This window comes from Tachypleus tridentatus, chromosome 4 (genome assembly GCF_004210375.1).
Source record: "Tachypleus tridentatus isolate NWPU-2018 chromosome 4, ASM421037v1, whole genome shotgun sequence".
Taxonomy (NCBI): Eukaryota; Metazoa; Arthropoda; class Merostomata; order Xiphosura; family Limulidae; genus Tachypleus; species Tachypleus tridentatus.
Window position 1 is genome coordinate 117,426,216 of NC_134828.1, and position 10,983 is coordinate 117,437,198.

Genomic DNA, 10,983 nt, shown 5'->3' on the forward strand with positions numbered 1-10,983 from the left:
TGAAAGCCCTACTCTTGTTGACTATTTTCCGGACAGTGGAATAGCTGATTTCAAAATCTTTTGGGATGTTTTTAAATCCCTTACTCATAAGCTGCTACAATTTTCTTTCTGAAGGCCTCAGACAGCTCTTTTGTTCTCACCATGGTGCTCACTCTCACTTCAACAGTCAGGAGCACACCAAACTAAATGTCTGAGGTTTAAATAGGGCAAGCCTCATTCAAAATGCTGAGTAACGGTCTTCTAATCATGTGCACCTGGTGTGATACACCTGTGTGTGAGTTGAGCCATTTTAAGTGGGAATAAATGTGGGGGTGTCCTAACTTTTTCCTCAGTTAGAATATGCATTTTTGTAGAAATATATTAACAGAAGATCTTGAAAAGTCTTTTCTTCAGTTGTAATTGTTTAGTTATATTCCTATAATCTCTCAGTTTTGTTGAATTTGAAATTAAATACTATATATCCAAAAATGTTGCAAAAATATACTGGCTTTCATAGGGTGTCCTAACTTTTTCACATGACTGTATATACTGTGTTTAGTGTACATATATATAGTGTTCAACACATATATATGGTGTTCAGCATACATATATATGTAGTGTTCAGTGCACATATATATGGTGTTCAGCATACATATATATGTAGTGTTCAGTGCACATATATATACTGTTCAGTGTACATATATATGATGTTCAGTGTACATGTATATGGTGTTCAACACACACACACACACATATATATAGCTAATACCAGGGAAAGATATAGTGTTTATTGTGTTATGTTTGTATTATAAAAAGGAACATCTGTGACATATGTTTCTAAATACTTACGTTATTTTAGTCTCGTCTAAAGGTGAACTTTTTTCATTTCTTTTTCTCTTCCAGTAAAAAGTAAAATTCAGCAAACTAATTCAGGCAATAGCTTAAATAATTAAAAAATTACGTCATAGTTTAATTAACTGTCAACAGATCAAATATAAATTTATCATTGTGATCTTTTACCACACTTTGCTAGCAGCTATAGGATTGTTTATGTTCGATAATAATAAAGTTTCTAAATATTTCTTTCTTTATTTATATTTATTAAAAGCGATAATAGGAATGGTTATAATACATAAGTTAAATAAACTGGAATGTAAATGTTTCTTGGTTAGGAAGTGACTGATCGATAAACAGTATTTTTTTATTTAGAGCTACGTTAATTTTAACAACAAGGTATTATACATAAAGAACACCGATTCATTCATTAAGTCACGAAGAAAACGATTTTCTTATTGAGTTTTACACAAATATAATTTTTTTACGTATCACAGTTGAATCTGCTATAATTAGACTTAGACAAATAAAAAAATTGTTGTGAATTTCGCGCAAAGCTTCACGAGGGCTATCTGCGCTAGCCATCCATAATTAGCAGTGTAAGACTAGAGGGGAGTAAGCTAGTCATCACCATCTATCTCCAACACTTGGGCTACTCTTTTACCAACGAATAGTGAGATTGACCATAACATTGTAACGAGCATGTTTGGTGTGACGGGGATTCGACCTGCGAACCTCGGATTACGAGTCGAACGCATTAACCGCCTGGCCATGACGGGGCCCATAACAAAAATGATAAAAGCAATAAAGACTATATCAATTTAATAAAACTTTCTACTTTTATATGGTATATAAAGACTATATCAATTTAATAACACTTTCTAGTTTTATATGGTATATAAAGACTATATCAATTTAATAACACCTTCTAGTTTTATATTGTATATAAAGACTATATCAGTTTAATAACATTTTCTACTTTTATATGGTATATAAACACTATATCAATTTAATAACACTTTCTACTTTTATCTGGTACATAAAGACTATATCAATTTAATAACACGTTCTAGTTTTATATGGTATATAAAGACTATATCAATTTAATAACATTTTCTAGTTTTATATGGTATATAAAGACTATATCAATTTAATAACACCTTCTAGTTTTATATTGTATATAAAGACTATATCAATTTAATAACACTTTCTAGTTTTATATTGTATATAAAAACTATATCAATTTAATAACACTTTCTAGTTTCATATGGTATATAAAGACTATATCAATTTAATAACACTTTCTACTTTTCTATTGTATATAAAGACTATATCAATTTAATAACACTTTCTAGTTTTATATGGTATATAAAGACTATATCAATTTAATAACACTTTCTACTTTTATATTGTATATAAAGACTATATCAATTTAATAACACTTTCTAGTTTTATATGGTATATAAAGACTATATCAATTTAATAACACTTTCTAGTTTTATATTGTATATAAAGACTATATCAATTTAATAACACCTTCTAGTTTTATATTGTATATAAAGACTATATCAATTTAATAACACTTTCTACTTTTATATTGTATATAAAGACTATATTAATTTAATAACACTTTCTACTTTTATATGGTACATAAAAACTATATCAATTTAATAACACTTTCTAGTTTCATATGGTATATAAAGACTATATCAATTTAATAACACTTTCTACTTTTATATTGTATATAAAGACTATATCAATTTAATAACACTTTCTAGTTTTATATGGTATATAAAGACTATATCAATTTAATAACACTTTCTACTTTCATATGGTATATAAAGACTATATCAATTTAATAACACTTTCTACTTTTATATGATATATAAAGACTATATCGATTTTTGTTTTTTCTCTCACGGTTCCTTTCAAAAATTATATTTGAACTTATAACGAAAAAGCTTGAAATAAAATAGATCTTTTCTAACTCAAGATAACATGATAATTGCTTTTTTTAAATTAAACTAAAAACAATCCTTAAAGCTTTACGTAGCTTTCCAACGAAGCTAACACAAATACTCAGTAAAATAACGCTAAATCTCGAGGAATTCGAGATTGTGACGTTCACGGATTCCATTAATTGCACAAAAATAAGCATGATTGAAACATTGTGCTTGTAATCTATTATATCAACAGTCGCTGTTTCGCATCCAGGTCGCGCCAAACATGCTCGCCCTTTCAGCCGTGGGAGCGTTATAATGTGACGGTCAATCCCACTATTCGTTGGTAAAAGAGTAGCTCAAGATTTGGCGGTGGGTGGTGATGACTAGCTGCCTTCCCTTTAGTCCTACACTGCTAACTTATGGACGGCTAGTGCAGATAGCCCTCGAGTAGCTTTGTGCGAAATTCCAAAACAAACAAACTTTTGTTTTTCTTATTAACAGTTCTCAACCACATGTTCAGACTAGTAACCCATAAAAAAAAGAAGGTGTGGTAATGTCTTTAATTCATCAATACAGTAGATATGGTATAATATAACATATGGTAAATAGGGTACGTCTTTAATTCATCAATACAGTAGATATGGTATAATATAACATATGGTAAATAAGGTATGTCTTTAATTCATCAATACAGTAGATATGGTATTATATAACATATGGTAAATAAGGTATGTCTTTAATTCATCAATACAGTAGATATGGTATTATATAACATATGGTAAATAGGGTACGTCTTTAATTCATCAATACAGTAGATATGGTATTATATAACATATGGTAAATAGGGTATGTTTTTAATTCATCAATACAGTAGATATGGTATAATATAACATATGGTAAATATGGTATGTCTTTAATTCATCAATACAGTAGATATGGTATAATATAACATATGGTAAATAAGGTATGTCTTTAATTCATCAATACAGTAGATATGGTATAATATAACATATGGTAAATAAGGTATGTCTTTAATTCATCAATACAGTAGATATGGTATAATATAACATATGGTAAATAAGGTATGTCTTTAATTCATCAATACAGTAGATATGGTATAATATAACATATGGTAAATAAGGTATGTCTTTAATTCATCAATACAGTAGATATGGTGTAATATAACATATGGTAAATATGGTATGTCTTTAATTCATCAATACAGTAGATATGGTATAATATAACATATGGTAAATAAGGTATGTCTTTAATTCATCAATACAGTAGATATGGTATAATATAACATATGGTAAATAAGGTATGTCTTTAATTCATCAATACAGTAGATATGGTGTAATATAACATATGGTAAATATGGTATGTTTTTAATTCATCAATACAGTAGATATGGTATAATATAACATATGGTAAATATGGTATGTCTTTAATTCATCAATACAGTAGATATGGTATAATATAACATATGGTAAATATGGTATGTCTTTAATTCATCAATACAGTAGATATGGTATAATATAACATATGGTAAATATGGTATGTTTTTAATTCATCAATACAGTAGATATGGTGTAATATAACATATGGTAAATATGGTATGTTTTTAATTCATCAATACAGTAGATATGGTGTAATATAACATATGGTAAATAAGGTATGTCTTTAATTCATCAATACAGTAGATATGGTATAATATAACATATGGTAAATAAGGTATGTTTTTAATTCATCAATACAGTAGATATGGTATAATATAACATATGGTAAATAAGGTATGTTTTTAATTCATCAATACAGTAGATATGGTGTAATATAACATATGGTAAATAGGGTATGTTTTTAATTCATCAATACAGTAGATATGGTATAATATAACATATGGTAAATAAGGTATGTCTTTAATTCATCAATACAGTAGATATGGTGTAATATAACATATGGTAAATAGGGTATGTTTTTAATTCATCAATACAGTAGATATGGTATAATATAACATATGGTAAATAGGGTATGTTTTTAATTCATCAATACAGTAGATATGGTATAATATAACATATGGTAAATAAGGTATGTCTTTAATTCATCAATACAGTAGATATGGTATAATATAACATATGGTAAATAAGGTATGTCTTTAATTCATCAATACAGTAGATATGGTATTATATAACAAGTGGTAAATATGGTATGTCTTTAATTCATCAATACAGTAGATATGGTGTAATATAACATATGGTAAATAGGGTACGTCTTTAATTCATCAATACAGTAGATATGGTATAATATAACATATGGTAAATAGGGTATGTTTTTAATTCATCAATACAGTAGATATGGTATAATATAACATATGGTAAATAAGGTATGTCTTTAATTCATCAATACAGTAGATATGGTATAATATAACATATGGTAAATAAGGTATGTCTTTAATTCATCAATACAGTAGATATGGTATTATATAACAAGTGGTAAATATGGTATGTCTTTAATTCATCAATACAGTAGATATGGTATAATATAACATATGGTAAATAAGGTATGTCTTTAATTCATCAATACAGTAGATATGGTATTATATAACATATGGTAAATAGGGTATGTTTTTAATTCATCAATACAGTAGATATGGTATAATATAACATATGGTAAATAAGGTATGTCTTTAATTCATCAATACAGTAGATATGGTATTATATAACAAGTGGTAAATATGGTATGTCTTTAATTCATCAATACAGTAGATATGGTGTAATATAACATATGGTAAATAGGGTACGTCTTTAATTCATCAATACAGTAGATATGGTATAATATAACATATGGTAAATAGGGTATGTCTTTAATTCATCAATACAGTAGATATGGTATAATATAACAAGTGGTAAATATGGTATGTCTTTAATTCATCAATGCAGTAGATATGGTATTATATAACATATGGTAAATATGGTATGTTTTTAATTCATCAATACAGTAGATATGGTATTATATAACAAGTGGTAAATATGGTATGTCTTTAATTCATCAATACAGTAGATATGGTATAATATAACATATGGTAAATAGGGTATGTCTTTAATTCATCAATACAGTATATATGGTATAATATAACATATGGTAAATAAGGTATGTCTTTAATTCATCAATACAGTAGATATGGTATTATATAACATATGGTAAATAGGGTATGTTTTTAATTCATCAATACAGTAGATATGGTATAATATAACATATGGTAAATAAGGTATGTCTTTAATTCATCAATACAGTAGATATGGTATTATATAACAAGTGGTAAATATGGTATGTCTTTAATTCATCAATACAGTAGATATGGTGTAATATAACATATGGTAAATAGGGTACGTCTTTAATTCATCAATACAGTAGATATGGTATAATATAACATATGGTAAATAGGGTATGTCTTTAATTCATCAATACAGTAGATATGGTATAATATAACAAGTGGTAAATAAGGTATGTCTTTAATTCATCAATACAGTAGATATGGTATTATATAACATATGGTAAATAGGGTATGTCTTTAATTCATCAATACAGTAGATATGGTATAATATAACAAGTGGTAAATATGGTATGTTTTTAATTCATCAATACAGTAGATATGGTATTATATAACAAGTGGTAAATATGGTATGTCTTTAATTCATCAATACAGTAGATATGGTATAATATAACATATGGTAAATAGGGTATGTCTTTAATTCATCAATACAGTATATATGGTATAATATAACATATGGTAAATAGGGTACGTCTTTAATTCATCAATACAGTATATATGGTATAATATAACATATGGTAAATAGGGTACGTCTTTAATTCATCAATACAGTAGATATGGTATAATATAACATATGGTAAATAGGGTATGTCTTTAATTCATCAATACAGTAGATATGGTATACATGAAAAAGGTATTGAAGGTGTGACTAATATTTATATGTAATCAGTGATGACGAGAAACCCACTTGTTGAGAAATTTATATGCAAAAACGGCTCGTTTGGGCTGAGAAAACACTTTACATAGAAGAGCGAACAACGTTTCGACCTTCTTCGGTCATCGTCAGGTTCACAAAGAAAGAGGTAACTGACCGGAAGCTGACCACATGTTTGAAAGGGGTTGTGTAACTGTGTGTCGAAATGTAGAGGGCGGTATTAGATGTTTGAATATATAATTTTATTTATTACCTATATTAATATAGGTAATACAACCCCTTTCAAACATGTGGTCAGCTTCCGGTCAGTTACCTCTTTCTTTGTGAACCTGACGATGACCGAAGAAGGTCGAAACGTTGTTCGCTCTTCTATGTAAAGTGTTTTCTCAGCCCAAACGAGCCGTTTTTGCATATAAATATTTATATGTCTTCTGGATGATAATAACCTATTATAACAGTTACGACGAATTATAAAACGTTTATATCTTTTAGGTTGCTCTTGAGGAAATCTCCACTATATTTTTTTCCTATAGATTGTAATACCCCTGTCTGTAGTGAAACAGAAAGCTACACAGCGGGTTATCTGTGTTGTACTCATTTCGAATGTTAGTTTTAGCATTGTCAGTCTTATAACTTTACGCTGCGCCACTGGTATTTATAATTATGGCAAGAAAACATCTTGTAATGACATGAACTCACTTGTTCATTGTGACAAAAAAACAGATTTTTAATAAACTTGCAGCTGATTGTGTTTTTAAAGATAATATTATAATAGTCTCAGATTATCTTATAATATAAAAAGAACATTATCTGTCACATTTAGTGTTTGTTGTTTTTTCTTATGAACTTTCTGATTAGAACTATTTTATAAAATACGTTTCGTAGATGATTATGAAATTAATTATTAACATAATCCAGAAAAATTGAAATATTTCTAATTGTACCTGAATATTGAGTTTGGATTGCATTTTCTACGCTTCTGAACAGTCACAACCAATTGATTTATAGATACAATCCCAATGACTCATATTGTCAGATAAAATGAAAGTGTATCAGAAAAAATGAGCTTCGTTGGAATGAAGTATACAGGAAAGAGGAAAGGTTTCATTAGGAAATTCAATGAAACTCTTATAGATTTAAGTAGACATCTACCTGAAGCTCGCACTTTATCAAAATCTCTCTCACTACTGTGATTACTTCTCCTGACAGACTCCTGTTATCGACCGGGACTCTACTTATTGCATGAGAAAAATGGTAATGAATTTTCCCCCTGAGAATAAAGGTTAGAACAAGTTACACAGAAATGAAGTCGAATTTATAAAGTAAAATCAAATTGTTTTTTTTTAAAAACATCGTTTCTTCAAATTGTTTTTTTTTATTGTTGTACAAGAGAAGTAGATAAGAACAACACGCTTCAGTTCTAGTGATTTATCAAGTCGCATTCAATGACCATAGAACACTATCAAGCACGAGACTCACCGGTTGAGGTGGAAGTGTGATTTGAAAACATACATCAAAAAGTGTTTTCCATGTAATTAGCATTTTATATCATTATATAAAGCGGAGTAATAGATTAATATTTATATAATATGAAATAATTATCTTCCACACGACTTAGTTTGGATGTAAAGCATGTTTTGTAGTGATAAACAGTTAATCTGATGTATTTATATAATATGAAATAATTATCTTCCACACGACTTAGTTTGGATGTAAAGCATGTTTTGTAGTGATAAACAGTTAATCTGATGTATTTATATAATATGAAATAATTATCTTCCACACGACTTAGTTTGGATGTAAAGCATGTTTTGTAGTGATAAACAGTTAATCCGATGTATTTATATAATATGAAATAATTATCTTCCACACGACTTAGTTTGAATGTAAAGCATGTTTTGTAGAGATAAACAGTTAATCTGATGTATTTATATAATATGAAATAATTATCTTCCACACGACTTAGTTTGGATGTAAAGCATGTTTTGTAGTGATAAACAGTTAATCTGATGTATTTATATAATATGAAATAATTATCTTCCACACGACTTAGTTTGAATGTAAAGCATGTTTTGTAGTGATAAACAGTTAATCTGATGTATTTCTATAATATGAAATAATTATCTTTTCTTGTAAACCATTTATTTCATCGTAAGAAAAAACAAATTTGAAATATTTTGTCAAGAAACTATTAAAGACTATATTCTCAAGAATTTATAATATATGGGCATTAATTGTGATAAATCTCAAATAAAGTATTTTTATAACATGAATTTTTTAGTATATGGACACTAATTGTGATAAATCTCAGATAAAATGGTAATTTTTTAACATGATTTTTTTTAAATATATGGACATTAATTGTGATGAAACGTAAGTTTTATATTAGTAAATCACGGAGCAGTGTTAATCTACTGATGATTAATATATATTTGATGTTTGTTTGTTTTTTGAATTTCCGCACAAAGCTACACGAGGGCTATCTGCACTAGCCATCTACTAGTCATCACCACCCACCGCCAACTCTTGGACTACTCTTTTACTAACGAACAGTGGGATTGATCGTTACATAATAACGCTCCCACGGCTAAAATGGCGAGCATGTTTGGTATGACGAGGATTCCAACCTGTAATCCTTGCAAGTCAAGCGCCCTAACCATTTGACTATACCAGGCTTTATATAGTTGGTAATCTTTCCTTAAAGTGTGAGTGAAGTGGAAGATAACACAAGTTAACACAACATTGTTTCAAACCTACGTGAGGAAAATATGTGAAAACCAATACACTTAATATTCTAGTTTGTTGATTCTACAAATTGAAATCTTACGTGGTTAGTTTGCATTTAATTGTTTATATATGTCATTATTACAATGTATTAACATGTCTACAGATTTAATGTTTGCTTTGTCGCATTGTTACATAGGTGAAAGTATAGATTTCAACTGAAATAATAATGTAAACATTGTGTTGGAAAGTTGTATGAAAGCCAATGAAGTATTATATAAGCTACGATATTTGGTACAGTACAATACTTTGAACATCGGATAATAAACGTGTTGGTATGCTTGTTAAGCCTGCGATTTTTGTTTGTTTGTTTGTTTGTTTTTGAATTTCGCACAAAGCTACTCGAGGGCTATCTGTACTAGCCGTCCCTCATTTAGTAGTGTAAGATTAGAGAGAAGGCAGCTAGTCATCACCACTCACCGCTAACTCTTAGGCTACTCTTTTACCAACGAATAGTGGGATTGACCGTCACATTATAACGCCCCCACGGCCGAAAGGGCGAGCATGTTTGGCGTGACTGGGATGCGATCCGCAACCCTTGGATTGCGAATCGCACGCCTTAACACGCCTGGCCATGCCGGGGCCCTGTGATTTTTACATTGTTATTTTAAAGTATGTTTTCTCATGATTAACAGTAGTAGTGTTGAATTTACAAAACGTGAAACTATTTCCTACAGTTGTTTTTCTCCCAACGAGATACTAACGTAAATATCCCGTCTCTTTCAAACTTCGCTGTTTTGGAGACAACTAACTCTTCAGAAGAATAGTCTCCTGATTACTAAATGTTTTGCTCTGCAAAAACAGCCCAAAATGGTGCTGAGAAAGGTAATAATCGGTTGGAGATAGGTTAAGTAAGTATAATGAATGCTCCAGATCCTAATAATTTATTTATCTCACTTTTAAAATGGTGATTTGTGAGGTATGGGATCTGGCGTTAGCTTGTAGCAGAATCGGTCCAATGATGGCTGTTTGAGGTTAATTTTCTATGCATTTTATTAATTTGATGGCAGTAAGATCGCGCTGTAATTGATTCAACTGGTTGTAGGAAGGAGTAATAGATAATGCCCTCTGCAGACCACAATACTGTCACCATAACCTTTTTTTGGTGCAAAGGCGGTTTTGGTACGTGTCTTGAAGATTCATCTGCATCTAACTATTGTCCTGATCTCTTCCGGTTGTTGTGTAAGATCCACTTCTCGTCGTAGGTAACGATTTACTTCAAGAAAGACTCCCAACCAGTTTTTGTACTTCCGCCACTTTGTGCGGTACCCATTTGTCCAATTCTTAATCTTTCCGATTGTAGCCATAGTGACGAGAAATGGTTGCAATGGCACACCCAAGTCTTCTGCAAGTGCCCGAACTGTTGTTTGTGGATTAGCTTCCACAATAGCTGTTAATCTTTCTTCATTTATAACGGATATAGGCCTTTCTCGAGATTCAACATCATCATCTTCATTATC